This window comes from Pseudoliparis swirei, chromosome 14 (assembly GCF_029220125.1).
Source record: "Pseudoliparis swirei isolate HS2019 ecotype Mariana Trench chromosome 14, NWPU_hadal_v1, whole genome shotgun sequence".
NCBI lineage: Eukaryota > Metazoa > Chordata > Actinopteri > Perciformes > Liparidae > Pseudoliparis > Pseudoliparis swirei.
Genome location: NC_079401.1, coordinates 10,851,949 through 10,873,239, shown reverse-complemented (window position 1 = coordinate 10,873,239; position 21,291 = coordinate 10,851,949).

Sequence of the window (21,291 nt, the reverse complement as noted above, 5' to 3'; positions counted from 1 at the left end):
CTGGCCCTGTAACAACTACAATAACATTATTACTAATTACAATGATTATAATACGAATAATCAGAATAAGAATGAACAAATACTACTGCTACTGCTACTGCTACTACTACTACTACTAATAATAATAATCATAATAGTAAGATGATAATAACCGGTGTCATGATAGTAGAAAATATTTCTCAGCTGTCCTAATAACTACAATAACAATATCTTGTTGTCAACACATGACACAGATTATTATGATTTTATTCTTATTAAATATCATTTATCATCATTAATAGTAAGAGTAGTATTTGTTAGGATTTTTTTATTTATTATTATCATTATAATTAGTAGTAGTAGAAAGTATTTTTCAGATGGCCTAACAATATCTCGTTATCAACACATGACACCGGTTATTATGATCTTATTATTATTTGTATTATTATCAATACATTTAATTATTATTAATTTCAGTTGTTGTAGTATTTGTTAATTATTAGTCTGATTATTATTTCTATTATCATTATAATTATTAGTACTACAAAGTATTTTTAGCATTTAAAAAAATACTTTTATAAGAATAAGGAAGTTTATGGTCATTGTAAAAACAATACAAGGAAATACAACTCATCAGTCAGTATCAGCAACAGGTAAACAACATGAAGACAGGATACTTAAGACATCTCAAAATAAATAAGAATAAATAAAACACAACACCTCACTGGCTTAGGGAGCCGAAGGTAATGAAGACCCGGGTTCACGTTATGATCCAGGTGAACATAGAAGCTGTAATGACACAATCTCAGGTCACACTCATAACTCATAATCCCCGTTTGGCGCACGCGCGTCCTGGGGGACTCTCTCTGCCTCCATCCGCGCGCACGGACGGATGGACTGCAGAGGAGCACGCGCACATGCTGCCGCGCGCCACCTGAATATGTAATCACTGCATCTCAAGTCACTGTAAAGAACAAACAGATGCTCTTTACCTCAACGTGCGTGGAGCCGGTCTCTGGGCGGCTCCTCGCGGTCCATCTTCTGCAGTCCAGAACGCGCTCAGTCCGGTTGGTGTGGCGCCGACGAGCCGCGCGGCAACGCGTCCGGAGCAGGAGCTCAACGCGGACTCATTAATGTATAATCCTGAGGGGGCTGGCGGTGGTGGTGGTCCGGGTCTCGCTCCTGCTCTGTGGGACTCTCAGTCCGGAATGAGGAGCGTCTGTCCTGCGCGCGCGCGGCGGAGGCGCAACAGGAGGAGCCAGAGAGAGTTGGTCGGGAGGACAGAAAGGAGTTGGAGAAAAGTTATGACTTATGATTCTGTGATACAGATACAGATACACACACACACACACACACACACACACACACACACACACACACACACACACACACACACACACACACACACACACACACACACACACACACACACACACACACACACACACTGTAGTATGAGGACATTCAGAGAGCAAGAGGGAAACTAATGATGCCAAATATGATGCAAAAATGTTAAGTTTCATTTTTGGTTTACTTTTCTTTCATAAAGCTATATTTGCTGTTTCAACAACAACAACAACAATACATTTGGTTTGGTGCGCATTCCACACAAAGGAGAGAAATATAAAATATAGACAATAATGGGAATATTTTTGACATTTTCATATTTTCAAGTCGACAATATTTATTAATGGGAATATTTTTGACATGTTTTCTTATCTGTTATTGTTTTCCATCTATTGAGCTAATGTACATATAGCAACATAACTAATACATTACCACACAAAAAAACAGGAGTTCACATGTGTTTTTTAAAATTTATTAATATTATAGCAAACAAAGAGCGATTGTATTTGTGTTGTAATATTTCCCTATAACTACAAAAAGTAGAGAAAACCCCACAACAAGTTGTCATTGGAGAGTGTTTAAATGTTCTTGATGATGTCAAATGACTTCTTTCTTTGATTGAAAACATAATTGTTAAAACCGTTTATATATATATAAAATACCTTGTATTGTGGTTATTATCTTGGGTTACAGTATCTACTATCGTCACCTTCCTAAAGTAATGACAGAAGAAATCTTTTGACAAAATTGATTATTTTTTTGCCTCAATCATCTCCTCATGACATCGCCTACATCCTCAGATGAACTCATCATGTGACTCTACCCCTGTAGTATCATCGATCATATACAGTATAGGTCAATATTTGGTCAAGATGTTTGTATTTTCTGAAAAAGCTGGATGTTAAACATCTGGGTTGAGATCATAACCTGGTCCACCTTCCACCTTCGTCTTCATCAGCCATACACTTTACACATGCTGCAACACGTATCAGCCAATCAGAGGACAGGGGAAGATCAAACTGCATGAATACCATAAATAACTGTCCAACTGGCTGTGAAAGAGGGCAGAACCTGGAGGCTACAACACTCGTGACAAAGTCATTACCCGCGTGCCATTGGTCACCGGTGGTGTGCGCGCCTCAGGCCGCCGCCCCCCTGATTTAAATCGTATTGATGTAAAGAAATTACATTTATCTTTTGGTTCCATAGATCTTATCCTGCACCATGAGTGAAGACTTTCCTCTTTATAGTCTTATAGTGAGACCTGAACTAGGTTCACCTGGTCCAGGTCTAGAGATGCTGCTAGAGGCTGAGAGGCTGAGGGGGACGCTTAGGACACACTGAGCTCATTACGTTGTGACGTTACGTTGTGACGTTACATTGTGAAGTTACGTTGTAGCGTTACGTTGTTGCGTTACGTTGTTGCGTTACGTTGTTGCGTTACGTTGTTACGTTACGTTGTTGCGTTACGTTGTTGCGTTACGTTGTTGCGCCGTTACATTGTACGTTGTTGACGGCGTTACGTTGTGACGTTACGTTGTGACGTTACGTTGTAGCGTTACGTTGTTGCGTTACGTTGTTGCGTTACGTTGTTGCATTACGTTGTTACATTACGTTGTTACGTTACGTTGTTGCGTTACATTGTTGCGTTACGTTGTTACGTTACATTGTTACGTTACATTGTTGCGTTATCTTACGTTGTTGCGTTACGTTGTTGCGTTACGTTGTTGCGTTACGTTGTTGCGTTACGTTGTTGTGTTACGTTGTTGCGTTACGTTGTTACGTTACATTGTTGCGTTATCTTACGTTGTTGCGTTACGTTGTTGCGTTACGTTGTTGCGTTACGTTGTTGCTACGTTGTTACGTTGTTGCGTTACGTTGTTGCGTTACGTTGTTGCGTTACGTTGTTGCGTTACGTTGTTGCGTTACGTTGTTACGTTACGTTGTTGCGTTACGTTGTTGCGTTACGTTGTTGCGTTACGTTGTTACGTTACGTTGTGACATTACGTTGTGACGTTACGTTGTTGCGTTACGTTGTTGCGTTACGTTGTTGCGTTACGTTGTTGCGTTACGTTGTTGCGTTACGTTGTTGCGTTACGTTGTTACGTTACGTTGTTGCATTACGTTGTTGCGTTACGTTGTTGCGTTACGTTGTTGCGTTACGTTGTTGCATTACGTTGTTACGTTACGTTGTTACCTTACCGTTACGTTGCATGTTGCTTACGTTGTTCCGTTACGTTGTTCCGTTACGTTGTTACGTTACATTGTTCCGTTACGTTGTTCCGTTACGTTGTTCCGTTACGTTGTTACGTTACGTTGTTACGTTACGTTGTTACGTTACGTTGTTACGTTACGTTGTTACGTTACGTTGTTACGTTACGTTGTTGCGTTACGTTGTTGCGTTACGTTGTTGCGTTACGTTGTTACGTTACATTGTTCCGTTACGTTGTTACGTTACATTGTTCCGTTACGTTGTTCCGTTACGTTGTTCCATAACATTGTTACGTTACGTTGTTCCGTTACGTTGTTCCGTTACGTTGTTACGTTACGTTGTTACGTCAGGTTGTCACGTCAGGTTGTTACGTTATTATTGAGCGGTTTTGTGTAGTTCCATGTGGAGATGGGTATAGAAGGGCTGGAGACGGCAGAGGGAATGAAGAGCGCCTGAGGAGAGATTTAGGGAACAAGAACATGGCCAAAACTCAGAGATGCCTGAGACTGGAACAACTTCAATTTGAATTAATATTTAGATCCAGATCCTCTTCACCCAGTGTTTAGATCAAGCCCACGATGAGCAATCAACATCCTGGCGCGTTTTAAATAGATGGGAAACTGAGATAATTCAGTTTTATATGAGATCATGAAGGCTAAAGAGAGTCATAACTAAACTTACACCATGTAACTTGTGCTGCTCTACAGGAACATTTGTGCTCCTGTAACTTCATCCTTCACAAGAGTTGTCAAGACTCTTGCTTTGAGCTTTTACCTGAAATGTTGATGGCCAAATTCATTACAATTAATCCAGAAATTAAATAGTATCTATTTTGGAATATCTTCCACTGATATGGATGACGTGCCGGGTGTGAAAGAAGAGGTTCTAACGGGCTCACCCTGAAGGTCCGCCCCTCTTGGTCTATAGTTAGATAAATAGTTTCAGCATCCTCTAACGGTTTGATCATGTGTATAATACGCAGTAGTAGATCCAGATGTGTTGGCTTCAGTCACAATCTCTGTAAGGCGCTCCGGATCAGTGGAATCAGCTGCTTTAACAGTCACCGGTCAGAATGTGTTGGCATTTATTCTGTGTTAATATGATTATGCCAAAGCACAGCAGTATCAAAAAAGGGACCTGACTGTCAAAATAAAAGCTTTAGAGTTGACTGACTACTGTGTTACAACAATCACTGACAGAGAGCAGCAAATGGACATTTAATTATATACGATATATATCCTGCTGTCAATCCCACAGCAGACCTGCAGAGCTGATGGTGTTTCTGTCACAGTGTGTCATCCCATGACGTCCGTACTGGGACTAAAGCTGTCCCTGTAAATTACAGCTTGGCGGACAATTATATTATTTCTGTGCATTAAAAGATGCATTTTTGGGGGGGATTTTGTTTTTACGTCAACCAATTCAAATCTAAAGTATACTTCCAGTAGGTTATTCCTTCGGAAACACAACATCGCCACTCTTAAAGTGGAGAGTCAGGACGTGATGCGAGTGAAACCTTTTCATCAAAACCCAATTAGTTCTGCTGAGTGCATCAGTGGGTTTGGTCTGCGATGAGAGGCTCATGGACCACAAGAATGTGCTTCAAATGCTGAAAGCGCTTCCAGCCTGAGACCCCGTCCATAAAAACGCTGCAGTTGGAAAATTCTGTTAACAGGGAATTTATTTTGAGTGGTCGAAGAAAATGAACCCCGAACGGAGCTCCTTCAGATCATTCTCGTTTATTTTTTTATGACTGAACTATGTTCAAGTAATTACTCTGTATTTAGTTTAACAATGAGGAATTTAAGCTGCTGTCAACATATGATCCCATTGTTCTCACGTGAGAATAAATGCTGCCGTTCAATAAGCTAACAATAGAACTTCCTGATTGTCTTATAGTAAAGGAGGCCTGGATTCCAAAAGCTCCTCCAAGCTTTCTGCTTATGTTTTAAAACTCAACTTTAAAATAAGGAATTTGGTATCAGTCCAATCATAATACATGTTCACATGTCCATGCAGAATGTTGCCTGCCATTGAAAGTCCCCTAAGCTTAACAGACGAGTCGTTGTAAAGCCTTTCCATGGTCCTGTGTGCCTTAACATAACCAAACCTTTATCGGGTTTTCATTCAAACTGAGTCTTCAACAGTTTGGGAAATGAATCACTCAGAAATGACTTTTCTTATATTAATTGGAGACATTGAGCGCGGTTTGTGTGCCTATCCTTTGGTGCTTGGTGAAGAAACCCGCTGGTGACAACCAACCTGTTGCAATCTCATACACTCACTGTAAAGGCCGTCCACATCACTCCAGTTTGGGAGTCGCTGTGACCTATGAGCAGATCACCTGTGGATGAGGAGACTTTCTGTCTGCTACCAGCCACCTGAAACTCAACAGTTGAACAGAAAGGTGTAGAAATAGATCTGAGACACACCGAATGAAAGAGAGAGAAGGGAAAGGAATCGGCGAGAAGTCTCGCTGCCTTCACACACTGTACATCTCTCTCCGTCAGACATATGGCCTTCGCATGTTCTCAGAAAGACTTTCTGCCATCTAATGACAATTCTCTTGGAAATAAAAAGCCAACGGAGCCAGAGAACTCTTGGATACAGTTTGGACATGACGTAAGCACCCAGGGAAGCCGAGTGCCTGGAAAGTAAGAAGGTGAAATCCTCAACATCTGCCGATGCATCCCGGGCGGCGGCGTTGGAGGCTGACGAGGCAGCAGAAGCTGAATGGATTAGCGCTTCAGCCTTCTTCCCTCCAGACTGTTTGCAAGTGAGAGAGGCAACGCAAGGTGAAGCAGGATCCCTCAAGATGTATCCCCCCCACTACAGCCTCCGAGCAGCGAGACAGAAATCGGGGGAAAAGGCTCAGATATGAGAGCCTCGCTGAACTTGTAGTCATTCTCGAGTGAAGGCAGCTTCACAGACCCAGGAGAGGAGGGGAAAGTAACTCATTGTCGGATGGAAAATCCACATTGACTTTGTCACCCCTGGACTGATCTGTGAGTGTTAACATGTGTCAGCGTTTGCAACACAACCTGGACTGATTTGTCCTCCTCGCCGGGAGGGTTATGACCTCATGTAAGAGCCTGACCCAGAGCAGATGACGGCAGCGGAGATGATATCTTAAACGTCCATGAGGAGAGAGGAGAGGAGAGAGGTGCTCAGTGTATCCTAAACGTCCATAAGGAGAGAGGAGAGAGGAGCTCAGTGTATCCTAAGCGTCCTTAAGGAGAGAGGAGAGAGGAGCTCAGTGTATCCTAACGTCCCCCTCAGCCTCTCAGCCTCTAGCAGCATCTCCAGGTCTGGACCAGGTGAAACTGGTTCAGGTCTCACTATCAGACCATCAAGAGGAAAGTCTTCAGTCTCCATGAGGGGGCGGAGCCTCCAGGACTGAAGGTGGAGCTGGTTCATAAAAGAGGAGGAGCTTGATACCTGAAGGCTCTGGCTCCTCCTACTTCAGACTCTGATGTGCGTACACTATGTTGCATACTGGATCCATTATGGTGTACGGGTACATTCTCTACAAACACGCCCACAATCCTGTTCTGGTATCGGCCACTTCAGATGGAGAAGAGAGAGCCGGAGGCGTCCTTCACTGACACACAGCGTCCTTTGGCTGAATAATCATGTGAAGGTATCTGCCAACGGCAATCTCAGTCCCTGAACGCCTCTTGATCTCGCCCTAAACCTCATTGAAGTTTCTGAGCTCTGTGATGTAGACAGCCAGACCCTGTCCACCAGACACACACACACACACACACACACACACACACACACACACACACACACACACACACACACACACACACACACACACACACACACACACACACACACACACACACAATAACATCTGTTCTTCGGTCACACCTCGCTGGCAGAAAAACAAACAGCACACTCCTTCACAGCCACGCAGCAGCAGACACAAGCACTCCACTCAGGAGACCAGCAGAAGTCAATGTGTCTGAACCACCATGGTGGAGCTCCTTATTACCTTTGCATTGAAAATGCGGAAGGTAATGTTTTGATCGCCGTGTATTTATTAATTCATTTATTTATTTGTATGCGTGTTATTCGCATAAGTAAAAAAGTATTAAACCGAATCGCATGAAATTTGGTGGGATGATTGGTTATTATCCGGAGACCATTTGATTATATTTTGGGATCGATCGGGTCAAAGGTCAAGGTCAAGGTCATGAAAAAGGTCAAAATCGTCTTGAATCACATGACATTTGGTGGGATGATTGGTTATTATCCGGGGACCATTTGATTAGATTTTGGGATCGATCGGGTCAAAGGTCATGGTCAAGGTCATGAAAAGGTCAACATCTTATTTTTACCAATTTATATCCAATTGGCATGCAACTAATGCCAAAATGTTCATAATGCAATGCCCAATCTTGTGATATGTGAAGGTATGCGCTCTACCGAGTGCCCGTTCTAGTTGGTCCTATGGACTTCTTTGCACATATGTTCTCTTATTGATGTTTTCGAAAGCTTCTCTGTTTGTAAACTCGCATTTAAAGTTTTTTTTCCAAACAAAGTCAGGAGCGTAATCTGAATAATAGGACCGCATTGTGTTTTTACAAAAATAGAGTCACCTTCAAGGAAAACAGAAATCGATGATGTAACTTCTTAAATCCCCACTGACACGTCGTGACTCTTTCTGATGACATGGACTTTTCTTCAAAGATACGTTCTATATTGTTCTTATTGTCCACAAGTCCAACACAAAGAGAAGATAGAAGCAGATCGTTGAGAGGGAACAACGCACAGATACAACTCAAATCATTCAAAAGCCAATTATTGATGTCTGTTGCCAGGAAGAGAGAGAGAGAGTTCTGCTTCTCCTGACAGTCTGTCGCTCACTACACAGAGAACAGCTCAGCTTCAGGAAACACACAAATACACACACACACACACACACATACACACACACACACACACACACACACACACACACACACACACACACACACACACACACACACTACATATTGACTATTGTACAACTGCTAATAAGTGGAATAATGGCCCATCTCAGTGGCCGGCCGTGTATTTATTCATCTTAAATATTCCCCCCTCTGGTCAAAACATGTATTACTGGTCCAACACGACAGGGCCACACCCTGACCGCCAAGCACGGTTCTGTTAAAGGGTCTACAGAGGCCTCATGGTCTACAGAGGCCCCATGGTCGACAGAGGCCTCATGGTCTACAGAGGCCCCATGGTCTACAGAGGCCCCATGGTCTACAGAGGCCTCATGGTCTACAGAGGCCCCATGGTCTACAGAGGCCCCATGGTCTACAGAGGCCCCATGGTCTACAGAGGCCTCATGGTCTACAGAGGCCCCATGGTCTACAGAGGCCTCATGGTCTACAGAGGCTCCATGGTCTACAGAGGCCTCATGGTCTACAGAGGCTCCATGGTCTACAGAGGCCCCATGGTCTACAGAGGCCCCATGGTCTTAGTCCCTTTCTTAGTGCTCGACATATTTCTAGTATCAATGAAGAAACGATGGTTCCAAAGCTCCGTGAATCCGGAGGAGTTTGTGATATGAATAACTACAAAGACTTTAGAAATGCACTCAAGGTTCCATCCAGAGGTACGACCTCCATCACCTGAGGTCGTACCCCGTGAGGTCTTTCCACAGGAAGCAGCACATCAGCTGTGAACGACTCCCTCGGTCTGGCATCTCCAGGACAGGAAGATGAGGAAGGCGGCGAGGTCATGAGGACGCTCTGCGGGGGGAATGACGAGCTTGAGTTTCATGGGACCACCTGTTATTCCACAGGAGGCTGCGTGTCCAGTTGTCTCACCCCGGCTCCTCTTGACAACTTGTCAACACGGGTTCAGAGCTGGATTTTCCCATCAGTCGTCATTGTGACCTGAACGCATCGGTCCTGGACGTTCGCGATGAGCCACATCCCAGACTCTAGAAGAATATACCCAGTGGTCCCCATGGAGCCATCAGTGTGAGGGAGCATGATGTCAAATCTGAGGCAAGTCTGCTCATTCGGAAAATCTCCTCTCCATCCAGAGTCCCCTGGGCAGCAGCCAGCCGCTCTGTTTCCTCAGCTGGGGCCGGGGGGGAACTCGGCCAGGCCCGTTTGTCTCCATCAGCGGCGAGATCCGCCTCCAGAGAACAATGCTCAGCGATCCGGGACGGCTCAGAGTTTGCAAAAAAACTGACGTTGCAGATCCGCTGGATGTTTTTCAAGCTGCTGCAGAGCGCCCCTGAAAACCTGTGTTCACTGTAATTATTGAGGGGTTGATGACAGGAAGCAGTGTCGTGACATTGGTGTGTCATTGAAATGTGCCAGAAACGTGTAGTAGTGGAGGTGATGATGAGGCTTTCAGGATGAACTGTTGGTCTCAATGGAAGTGGATGAAATGGGAGCAGGAGCTCATGAAGTGCAAGCACCGGTTATTGCAAGGCAACAATCTAAAGCCTGGACTGTTGTTTTACACTGAATGTGTTCATAAAATGTTTTATTCCAGTCTAGGAATGTGCAGCAGGTCTCATCTCAAGGCTGTTAGATACATGTTAACCATCACAGCATCAGCAGGATCATGACAGGAGGCCGACCCACCAGGCAGGAGGCATCAGAACCACCAGGTCCAATGGACCCCATGAGACGTGAAGTCATAAAGAGGAGAGGAAGGAGAGTTAATAATGTGTGATGGAGAGATGAACATGATGGAGAGAGAAGAGGAGACATGCTCATTTATAAGGAGAGAGAGAGAGAGAGAGGGCTCAGTGTATCCTAAGCGTCCATAAGGAGAGAGGAGAGAGAGGAGCTCAGTGTATCCTAAGCGTCCATAAGGAGAGAGGAGAGAGGTGCTCAGTGTATCCTAAGCGTCCTTAAGGAGAGGAGAGGAGAGAGGAGCTCAGTGTATCCTAAGCGTCCATAAGGAGAGAGGAGAGAGGTGCTCAGTGTATCCTAAGCGTCCTTAAGGAGAGAGGAGAGAGGAGCTCAGTGTATCCTAAGCGTCCATAAGGAGAGAGGAGAGGAGAGAGGAGCTCAGTGTATCCTAAGCGTCCATAAGGAGAGAGGAGAGAGAGGAGCTCAGTGTGTCCTAAGCGTCCATAAGGAGAGAGAGGAGAGAGATGCTCAGTGTATCCTAAGCGTCCATAAGGAGAGGAGAGAGAGGTGCTCAGTGTATCCTAGCGTCCATAAGGAGAGAGAGAGAGAGGTGCTCAGTGTATCCTAAGCGTCCATAAGGAGAGAGGAGAGAGAGAGGTGCTCAGTGTATCCTAAGCGTCCATAAGGAGAGAGGGAGAGGAGAGGAGCTCAGTGTATCCTAAGCGTCCATAAGGAGAGAGGAGAGAGGAGCTCAGTGTATCCTAAACGTTCATAAGGAGAGAGAGGAGAGAGGGCTCAGTGTATCCTAAGCGTCCATAAGGAGAGAGGAGAGCAGAGAGGAGCTCAGTGTATCCTAAGCGTCCATAAGGAGAGGAGAGAGAGAGGTGCTCAGTGTATCCTAAGCGTCCATAAGGAGAGAGGAGAGAGAGGAGAGAGGTGCTCAGTGTATCCTAGCGTCCATAAGGAGAGAGGAGAGAGGGCTCAGTGTATCCTAAGCGTCCATAAGGAGAGGAGAGAGCAGAGAGGAGCTCAGTGTATCCTAAACATCCATAAGGAGAGAGGAGAGGAGAGAGGTGCTCAGTGTATCCTAAACATCCATAAGGAGAGAGGAGAGGAGAGAGGAGCTCAGTGTATCCTAAGCGTCCATAAGGAGAGGAGAGAGGAGCTCAGTGTATCCTAAACATCTATAAGGAGAGAGAGAAGAGAGGGCTCAGTGTATCCTAAGCGTCCATAAGGAGAGAGGAGAGAGAGAGGGCTCAGTGTATCCTAAACATCCATAAGGAGAGAGAGAGAGAGGTGCTCAGTGTATCCTAAGCGTCTATAAGGAGAGGAGAGGAGAGAGGAGCTCAGTGTATCCTAAATGTCCATAAGGAGAGAGGAGAGGAGAGAGGAGCTCAGTGTATCCTAAGCGTCCCCCAGCAGCCTCTCAGCCTACAGTGTGTGTCTCAAAGCATGACACACATTCCGGTGCCATCGAGCTCCAAAAACAGTCCAAAATGTCCAAATATCAGCCTTGCTATCTTTGTCCGGCTCCCTTGAGGCGCCACTCAGCTCCAACAGGAAGGATGCGTGTTGCAAATAAAGGTCGCTAGCAGTCAGAGGTTGCGTCATGCTTTCCCAGCACGACGTGTAATATGTGTGTGCAGCGCGTAGAGCAGCAGCGCGTAGAGCAGCAGCGCGTAGAGCAGCAGCGTGTAGAGCAGCAGCGCGTAGAGCAGCAGCTCTCTGCTGACGGGTCACCGGGCGAGGGGAAACCACGGAGAGCTGATGGAAACCATCTGTCCAGCGAGCGGCTGCATCATGACTCCGGTTCCCTGGTTCCTCGGCCCACGGCGGCGGGAGGACCTCATTAGAGGACGGACTTCATGGAGAAAGCAGGAGGACTGCCAATGAGAGAGAGTGGGCGAACGAGGAAGTCAAGAGGCGAGGAGTGAAGAGCTCGCGGAGCTCAAATTAAGTTGAACTCTCTGCCGAGAGAAATGAGGATGACATCATACTTAACTGGTTACAGCTGCTGGGAAGATACTGGGATCCCATTTATGACAGGAGAAATGGACCTGATGATCAAAGGCAGGATGTATAGACCTGGACCGGGATCATAAATGGGGTTTTACTTTAACTGTCTGAACGAGGAGGAACAGCCTTCGTCTCCAGTAGGTTACGCAGAGAGGCAGATACGGGAATCTAGTCAGGAGAACTCCAGAGAACTGAAAGTACCTGCACCAGTACCTGCACCAGTACCTGCACCAGTACCTGCACCAGTACCTGCACCAGTACCTGCACCAGTACCTGCACCAGTACTGGTCAGGCGACTGTACTGTCCATGTTCAGCTCAGGTCAAGTCATGTGATGAGGGCCTGTTCTGTTCATGCTGGGCATCGCAGCACTGAGGTCAGCCACAGCTTGGGAAGCTCGTGGGTCTCGTGTCTGTATATCTATCTTATGGTCCGAGGCCTGCAGCACTGATTCATTCACTCTTTCAAGCTGCACTTCTCCGTATCGGCTCGCACCTCTGCAGCTCCACCGAGCTGTCGGGATGCCACGCCTCTTTGAGCACACTGTTATGGTTTAGTTGGTCTGAATGCCGTAACACAGACATCTGTTTCCAGTGAGAAAGGCTCTGATAAAGACCCAGCCTGTTGTTTTTCTTCCCAGAAGTTGGTGGAGATCAAAGCTAAAAGAAGACGTTGGACTCCAAATCGAGGATGATGATGATGATGCAGTTTCTGCTGGACACTGTTGGTCTGGTTTATAAGGTGTCTGCGTTGGGTTGGCAGCAGGGCCCCAAAGTGATTCAAGGCTTTGGCTCATTTACGTTTGATCAAACTTTCTGCTAACTTTGAAATCCAGAGGATTGGGGTCAGCTGTAGCTTGTGGGGATGAGCGGTCCTCCCATAAACCACAAGGTCTCCAGTTCGATCCCCGCCTCCATGTTTCAAGACTGAAGCCTCTCTTCATCTTCTTCTATGATGGTCTGATAGTGAGACCTGAACCAGGTTCACCTGGTCCAGACCTAGAGATGCTGCTAGAGGCTGAGAGGCTGAGGGGGACGTTAGGATACACTGAGCTCCTCTCTCCTCTCCTCTCTCCTTATGGACGCTTAGGATACACTGAGCTCCTCTCTCCTCTCTCCTTATGGACGCTTAGGATACACTGAGCTCCTCTCTCCTTATGGACGCTTAGGATACACTGAGCTCCTCTCTCCTCTCTCCTTAAGGACATTAGGATACACTGAGCTCCTCTCTCCTTATGGACGCTTAGGATACACTGAGCTCCTCTCTCCTCTCTCCTTAAGGACATTAGGATACACTGAGCTCCTCTCTCCTCTCCTCCTCTCTCCTTATGGACGTTTAGGATACACTGAGCTCCTCTCTCCTCTCCTCTCTCCTTATGGATGTTTAGGATACACTGAGCTCCTCTCCTCTCCTCTCTCCTTATGGACGTTTAGGATACACTGAGCTCCTCTCTCCTCCTCTCTCCTTATATGCGTTTAGGATACACTGAGCTCCTCTCCTCTCCTCCTCTCTCCTTATGGACGTTTAGGATACACTGAGCCTCTCTCCTCCCTCTCTCCTTATGGACGTTTAGGATACACTGAGCTTCTCTCTCCTCTCCTCTCTCCTTATGGACGTTTAGGATACACTGAGCTCCTCTCCCCTCTCTCCTCTCTCCTTATGGACGTTTAGGATACACTGAGCTCCTCTCTCTCTCTCTCCTTATGGACGCTTAGGATACACTGAGCACCTCTCTCTCTCTCTCCTTATGGATGCTTGTGATACACTGAGCTCCTCTCTCCTCTCTCCTTATGGGCGCTTAGGATACACTGAGCCCCTCTCTCTCCTCTCCTTATGGACGCTTAGGATACACTGAGCTCCTCTCCTCTCTCCTTATGGACGCTTAGGATACACTGAGCACCTCTCTCTTTCTCTCTCCTTATGGACGCTTAGGATACACTGAGCTCCTCTCTCCTCTCTCCTTATGGACGCTTAGGATACACTGAGCTCCTCTCTCCTCTCTCCTTATGGACGCTTAGGATACACTGAGCTCCTCTCTCTCTCCTTATGTACGCTTAGGTTACACTGAGCTCCTCTCCTCTCTCCTTATGGACGTTTAGGATACACTGAGCTCCTCTCTCGTCTCCTTATGGACGTTTAGGATACACTGAGCTCCTCTCCTCTCTCCTTATGGACGCTTAGGATACACTGAGCACCTCTCCTCTCTCCTTATGGACGTTTAGGATACACTGAGCTCCTCCTCTCTCCTTAAGGACGTTTAGGATACACTGAGCTCCTCTCTCCTCTCTCCTTATGGGCGTTTAGGATACACTGAGCTCCTCTCCTCTCTCCTTATGGACGTTTAGGATACACTGAGCTCCTCTCTCCTCTCCTTATGGACGTTTAGGATACACTGAGCTCCTCTCTCCTCTCCTCTCTCTTCAATGGATGTTTAGGATACACTGAGCTCTCTCTCCTCTCCTCTCTCCTTGGAGCGTTTAGGATACACTGAGCTCTCCTCTCTCTCATATGGACGTTTAGGATACACTGAGCACCTCTCTCCTTATGGACATTTAGGATACACTGAGCACCTCTCTCCTCTCTCCTTATGGACGTTTAGGATACACTGAGCACCCCTCCTCTCTGTGATGTCATGAAATGACATGTAATGGAATGAAATGAACATGTGATGCATAGTTTGAGATGTGCAGATGGGAGATGTTGGCGCTACTGGGGTGCGTCCCTGAACCAGAACCACATGGTACAGATATCTCACAGCCAGTGGCGGGCTGTGCATGTTCTCCCTCGGCCTTCAATGCCGTCTTACTACAGCTGAACAACCCGATGTAAGATATTATTTCACCAGTGTTCCGGTGCGGGGCTTTTATTGTGAAGGAGGAGACAGAGAGAGGAGTTGTGGGTTGTTAGTCGTATTCACGTGACACTGCAACAAGTGAAATAAAATGCTACATGAAGCGCAACAGCGACAAATACAGACCTCAATGTAGTCCACCACCGGAATAAACACCATGACAACAACACATTGACAAGAACCAGCCACATTTACATATCACATGACAATCAGACACAACTGTGGCACTAAAACGCCTCACACTCAATAGAATCAGAAAGAACCATATCATAAGAACAACAGAGACAAGTGAACACGACAAGCAGCTCACTCACTTCAAGTGAACGTCCACCCTCCTCTCTTTGCCAACACACAACTCCAGGACGAGAGCTTAAGTCCTGGCTGTGATGGAGGTTGCCTTTCTGGAATAAGCTGGCTCAGCTAGGCTGTGGGGTCTGGCTCAAGCTAGCTCTGGCTCAAGCTAGCTAGCTGTGGGTTCTGGCTCAAGCTAGCTAGCTGTGGGTTCTGGCTCAAGCTAGCTAGCTGTGGGGTCTGGCTCAACCTAGCTAGCTGTGGGGTCTGGCTCAAGCTAGCTAGCTGTGGGTCTGGCTCAAGCTAGCTAGCTGTGGGTTCTGGCTCAAGCTAGCTAGCTGTGGGTCTGGCTCAAGCTAGCTAGCTGTGGGTTCTGGCTCAAGCTAGCTAGCTGTGGGGTCTGGCTCAAGCTAGCTAGCTGTGGGGTCTGGCTCAAGCTAGCTGTGGGGTCTGGCTCAAGCTAGCTAGCTGTGGGTTCTGGCTCAAGCTAGCTAGCTGTGGGTTCTGGCTCAAGCTAGCTAGCTGTGGGTTCTGGCTCAAGCTAGCTAGCTGTGGGTTTTGGCTCAAGCTAGCTAGCTGTGGAGTCTGGCTCAAGCTAGCTAGCTGTGGGGTCTGGCTCAAGCTAGCTAGCTGTGGGGTCTGGCTCATTCTAGCTAGCTGTGGGGTCTGGCTCAAGCTAGCTAGCTGTGGGGTCTGGCTCAAGCTAGCTAGCTGTGGGGTTGGACGGCCGTTGGTTATGACGTCCTTCTTTTCCTGGAGCGTCCTCCTTGAGAAAGGCTTCTAGATTAAATCCTCCACCAAGTCCTCTTCTCCTCCTTCCGCCATTAAAAGTTAAAAGCAAACTTAAACTGTGGTGACTTCTTAACTTCTTGACCCCCGCTAATCGATCTCCTTCTCTAGTTGAAGTTTGCATGCAGGCCCACGAACCAATCACAGCGCAGGTTAATGTGACGTACATCCAGAAGGCCAAAGGACCTCAAGAAATACACCCAGTATGTCCAACTAGCGATATGATTGGCTGAGGATGATGTCACCGCTCTGGTCCCATGTAGCCCGAGACGAGCTGCTCTTCTTCCAGAGAGACGGTGGAGCTGACATCTGATTGGATAAAAGCTCCCGTTCAAATAAATTGGACTGGAAGCAGCGCTGCCGGATGGAAGCACAGCAACACAGGAAGACAATAGAAAATAAGACAATAAAAACTAAGAAAGTAAAAGTTGTTTTTCTTATTTATGATAAAATAGCTATCACTTTGTAATTATGTTGAGGCTGTCAGAGAAGGCGTAGAAGGCCCTGACGGCTGCTCACAATGGATCTCAGTCTTCATTGGGGGGCAGCATTGGGTTCTTGAGCGATACATAAAGACACATATTGTTGTTTCACTGAGTTCACACAGGCAACATCTGAGCTATTTTACAACAGTACAGTCAGTTCTTAGATCATATTTTAATGTTTATAGACATATGACAAACTATATTTTACGAAAGACGTTCCTAAATGTTTGGTCATCGTTAACAGATACCTCGTAATAGTCGATCTGCTGTAATCACAATGTCCTTCACATCGTCTCCTCTGCAATACAACGAAGAGTTTCACTCATTATTTCATATTAAACAAACTAATTATATGAATTTAAACATTAGCAATAGTAAATAGTATTAGTTAACCATTCCTGGTTTACAATATAGTAAATTAAAAGTTAGTTTACTTAGACGAAAAAATAAATTAACAGGCAGTTTTACTGTTTTTATAAAGTGTAGCCAGAAGTTTTCAATCAGCAGCTTGTGTAGTGATGCATTATTACACACACACACACACACACACACACACACACAGACACACACACACACACACACTCACACACACTCACACAGACAGAAGTAATAAATGGGTGATGAGAGACAGACCACAGAGCCTGAGGTAACCAGATTCCCCTGATAGCGCGTTAGCGCTGTGTCTGGAGCTCAGTGAGTAATTTATGATTCATAACCGGGAGATGAGGAACCGGCTGGGACTTTTCTTTGCGAGGATATCTAAAGACAGGAAGGTCGTCTTCATCGTGTCTGGTGCTCTGCAAACGACCACGTGGCCGCAGATCTGACCGACCTGTAAAGAAGACTCATTACGCGTCAGCAGGGTGATTCATCGTGTTGTGTGTGTCTGAGGGGGGGAGGGGCATCAGCCTGCATTTAAGGTTTCCTGCCTCCGGGGGGCCAAGAACACGTCTCCGATAGCAGCGAATCCCTACGACAGCGAAGCGCCCGCAGAACGCCATGGCAACGCCGCAACACGTCAAAGGGGTCAAAGGGGTCAAAGGGGTCAAAGGGGTCGCGGCGCTAAGCAGGGGGGCTAATATGAAAATCCATCAATGAAATGATTTGTAGGGATAACAGAGCTGGGAAAGAAACGTCAAAACACACGTCAGAGGAATTTGAGCGGTGATGCAAGAGAGAAGGTTCAGAAGCCAGAGACGGCAAGACGGTGTGTGTGTGTGTGTGTGTGTGTGTGTCCATGTGTGTGTGTGTGTGTGTCCATGTGTGTGTCCATGTGTGTCCATGTGTGTGTCCATGTGTGTCCATGTGTGTCCATGTGTGTCCATGTGTCCATGTGTGTCCATGTGTGTGTGTGTGTGTGTGTCCGTGTGTGTGTGTGTGTGTGTCCATGTGTGTGTCCATGTGTGTGTCCATGTGTGTCCATGTGTGTGTCCATGTGTGTGTCCATGTGTGTCCATGTGTGTGTCCATGTGTGTCCATGTGTGTGTGTGTGTGTCCATGTGTGTGTGTGTGTGTCATGTGTGTCCATGTGTGTGTCCATGTGTGTCCATGTGTGTCCATGTGTGTGTGTCCATGTGTATGTGTGTCCATGTGTCCATGTGTGTCCATGTGTGTCCATGTGTCCATATGTGTCCCATGTGTGTGTCCATGTGTGTCCATGTGTGTCCATGTGTGTGTCCATGTGTGTCCATGTGTGTGTCCATGTGTGTCCATGTGTGTCCATGTGTGGTGTGTGTGTGTGTGTGTGTGTTGTGTGTGTCCATGTGTGTATGTGTGTGTCCATGTGTTATGTGTGTCCATATGTGTGTCCATATGTGTGTGTCCATGTGTGTTGTGTGTGTCCATGTGTGTCCATGTGTGTCCATGTGTGTGTCCATGTGTGTCCATGTGTGTCCATGTGTGTGTCCATGTGTGTCCATGTGTGTCCATGTGTGTCCATGTGTCCATGTGTGTCCATGTGTGTGTCCATGTGTGTGTCCATGTGTGTGTCCATGTGTGTGTCCATGTGTCCATGTGTGTGTCCATGTGTGTCCATGTGTGTGTCCATGTGTGTGTTCATGTGTGTCCATGTGTGTGTCCATGTGTGTGTCCATGTGTGTGTCCATGTGTGTGTCCATGTGTGTCCATGTGTGTGTCCATTGTGTGTCCATGTGTGTCCATGTGTGTGTCCATGTGTGTCCATGTGTCCATGTGTGTCCATGTGTGTCCATGTGTGTCCATGTGTGTCCATGTGTGTGTCCATGTGTGTGTCCATGTGTGTCCATGTGTGTCCATGTGTGTGTGTCCATATATGTGTGTGGGTCCATAAGTGTGGGTCCATATGTGTGTGTCCATGTGTGTGTCCATGTGTGTGTCCATGTGTGTCCATGTGTGTGTCCATGTGTGTCCATGTGTGTCCATGTGTGTGTCCATGTGTGTCCATGTGTGTGTCCATGTGTGTCCATGTGTGTGTCCATGTGTGTCCATGTGTGTGTCCATGTGTGTGTCCATGTGTGTCCATGTGTGTGTCCATGTGTGTCCATGTGTGTCCATGTGTGTGTCCATGTGTGTCCATGTGTGTGTCCATGTGTGTCCATGTGTGTCCATGTGTGTGTCCATGTGTGTCTGTGTGTGTGTCCATGTGTCCATGTGTGTCCATGTGTGTGTCCATGTCCATGTGTGTGTCCATGTGTGTGTCCATGTGTGTCCATGTGTGTCCATGTGTGTCCATGTGTGTCCATGTGTGTGTCCATGTGTGTGTCCATGTGTGTGTCCATGTGTGTCCATGTGTGTGTCCATGTGTGTGTCCATGTGTGTCCATGTGTGTCCATGTGTGTGTCCATGTGTGTGTCCATGTGTGTCCATGTGTGTGTCCATGTGTGTGTCCATGTGTGTCCATGTGTGTCCATGTGTGTCCATGTGTGTGTCCATGTGTGTGTCCATGTGTGTCCATGTGTGTCCATGTGTGTCCATGTGTGTGTCCATGTGTGTCCATGTGTGTGTCCATGTGTGTCCATGTGTGTCCATGTGTGTCCATGTGTGTGTCCATGTGTGTCCATGTGTGTGTCCATGTGTGTGTGTGTGTGTCCATGTGTCCATGTGTGTGTCCATGTGTGTGTCCATGTGTGTCCATGTGTGTGTCCATGTGTGTCCATGTGTGTGTCCATGTGTGTCCATGTGTGTGTCCATGTGTGTCCATGTGTGTCCATGTGTGTCCATGTGTGTGTCCATGTGTGTGTCCATGTGTGTGTCCATGTGTGTGTCCATGTGTGTCCATGTGTGTGTCCATGTGTGTGTCCATGTGTGTGTCCATGTGTGTCCATGTGTGTGTCCATGTGTGTCCATGTGTAACAATATATATATCCATGTGTGTCCATGTGTATACATCATGACAATATATATATATAAAACAATGTAATAAAATATACACTTTTTGAGACAATATATATATATATATATATATATACCATATATGTATACAATATATATATAAAACCATGTATGTCCATGTAATAAAATGTACACCATGTGTGTCCATGTGTCCATGTGTGTGTCCATGTGTGTTAATGTGTGTGTCCATGTGTGTCCATGCCTGTGGCCTGTGTGTGTCCATGTGTGTCCATGTGTGTGTCCATGTGTGTCCATGTGTGTCCATGTGTGTGTCCATGTGTGTCCATGTGTGTCCATGTGTGTGTCCCAGGTCTTAAATGGGACTAAATGTCCTGCATACTTGTCTTATGGGTTCAGATTCATCTGAATTTGTTCTCTTGGTCTTCATAACCTCACACAGGAAAGTGGGCGGCGCCCAGCGGGGGATGTGGGCGGCGCCCAGCCGGGGGCGTGGCAGTGCATCCTCAACTGGTCTCCATGACCTCCGATGGCTCGCTTGTCATTAGGGCCGACATAACAAGGCCCGTGAACAAGCGCACCCTGTGGTTTGGCCGGGTGGGGCTTCACCGGGCCGTGACGCTAAGGACACCGAACGACATTTCCAGTGGTCCTCCACTGAGGAGCCAACAGAGCGGCACTCGACATTATGGGATGTATGAGGAGGACAGAAGGAGCATCACCGTGTTATGGTCCACAGAGGAAGTCACGTTGTCATGTTGAATAGCAGACTAGAGGATATTATAAAGAATGAGGATACATGTGTTGAAGCTGCATTCTCTCTCCTGACCACCAGGGGGCGACTCGTCTGGTTGTATAGAAGCCTATGCTTCAAGTGTTAAAGCTGCATTCTCTCTCCTGACCACCAGGGGGCGACTCCTCTGGTTGTATAGAAGCCTATGCTTCAAGTGTTAAAGCTGCATTCTCTCTCCTGACCACCAGGGGGCGACTCGTCTGGTTGTATAGAAGCCTATGCTTCAAGTGTTAAAGCTGCATTCTCTCTCCTGACCCCTAGGGGGCGACACCTCTGGTTGTATAGAAGTATATGCTACATGTGTTAAAGCTGCATTCTCTCTCCTGACCACCAGGGGGTGACTCCTCTGGTTGTATAGAAGTATATGCTACATGTGTTAAAGCTGCATTCTCTCTCCTGACCACCAGGGGGCTCCTCTGGTTGTATAGAAGTCTATGCTTCAATATGTTAAAGCTGCATTCTCTCTCCTGACCACCAGTGGGTGACTCCTCTGGTTGTATAGAAGCCTATGCTTTATGTGTTAAAGCTGCATTCTCTCTTCTGACCACCAGGGGGCGATCTGTCTGGTTGTATAGAAGTCTATGCTTCATGTGTTACAGCTGCATTCTC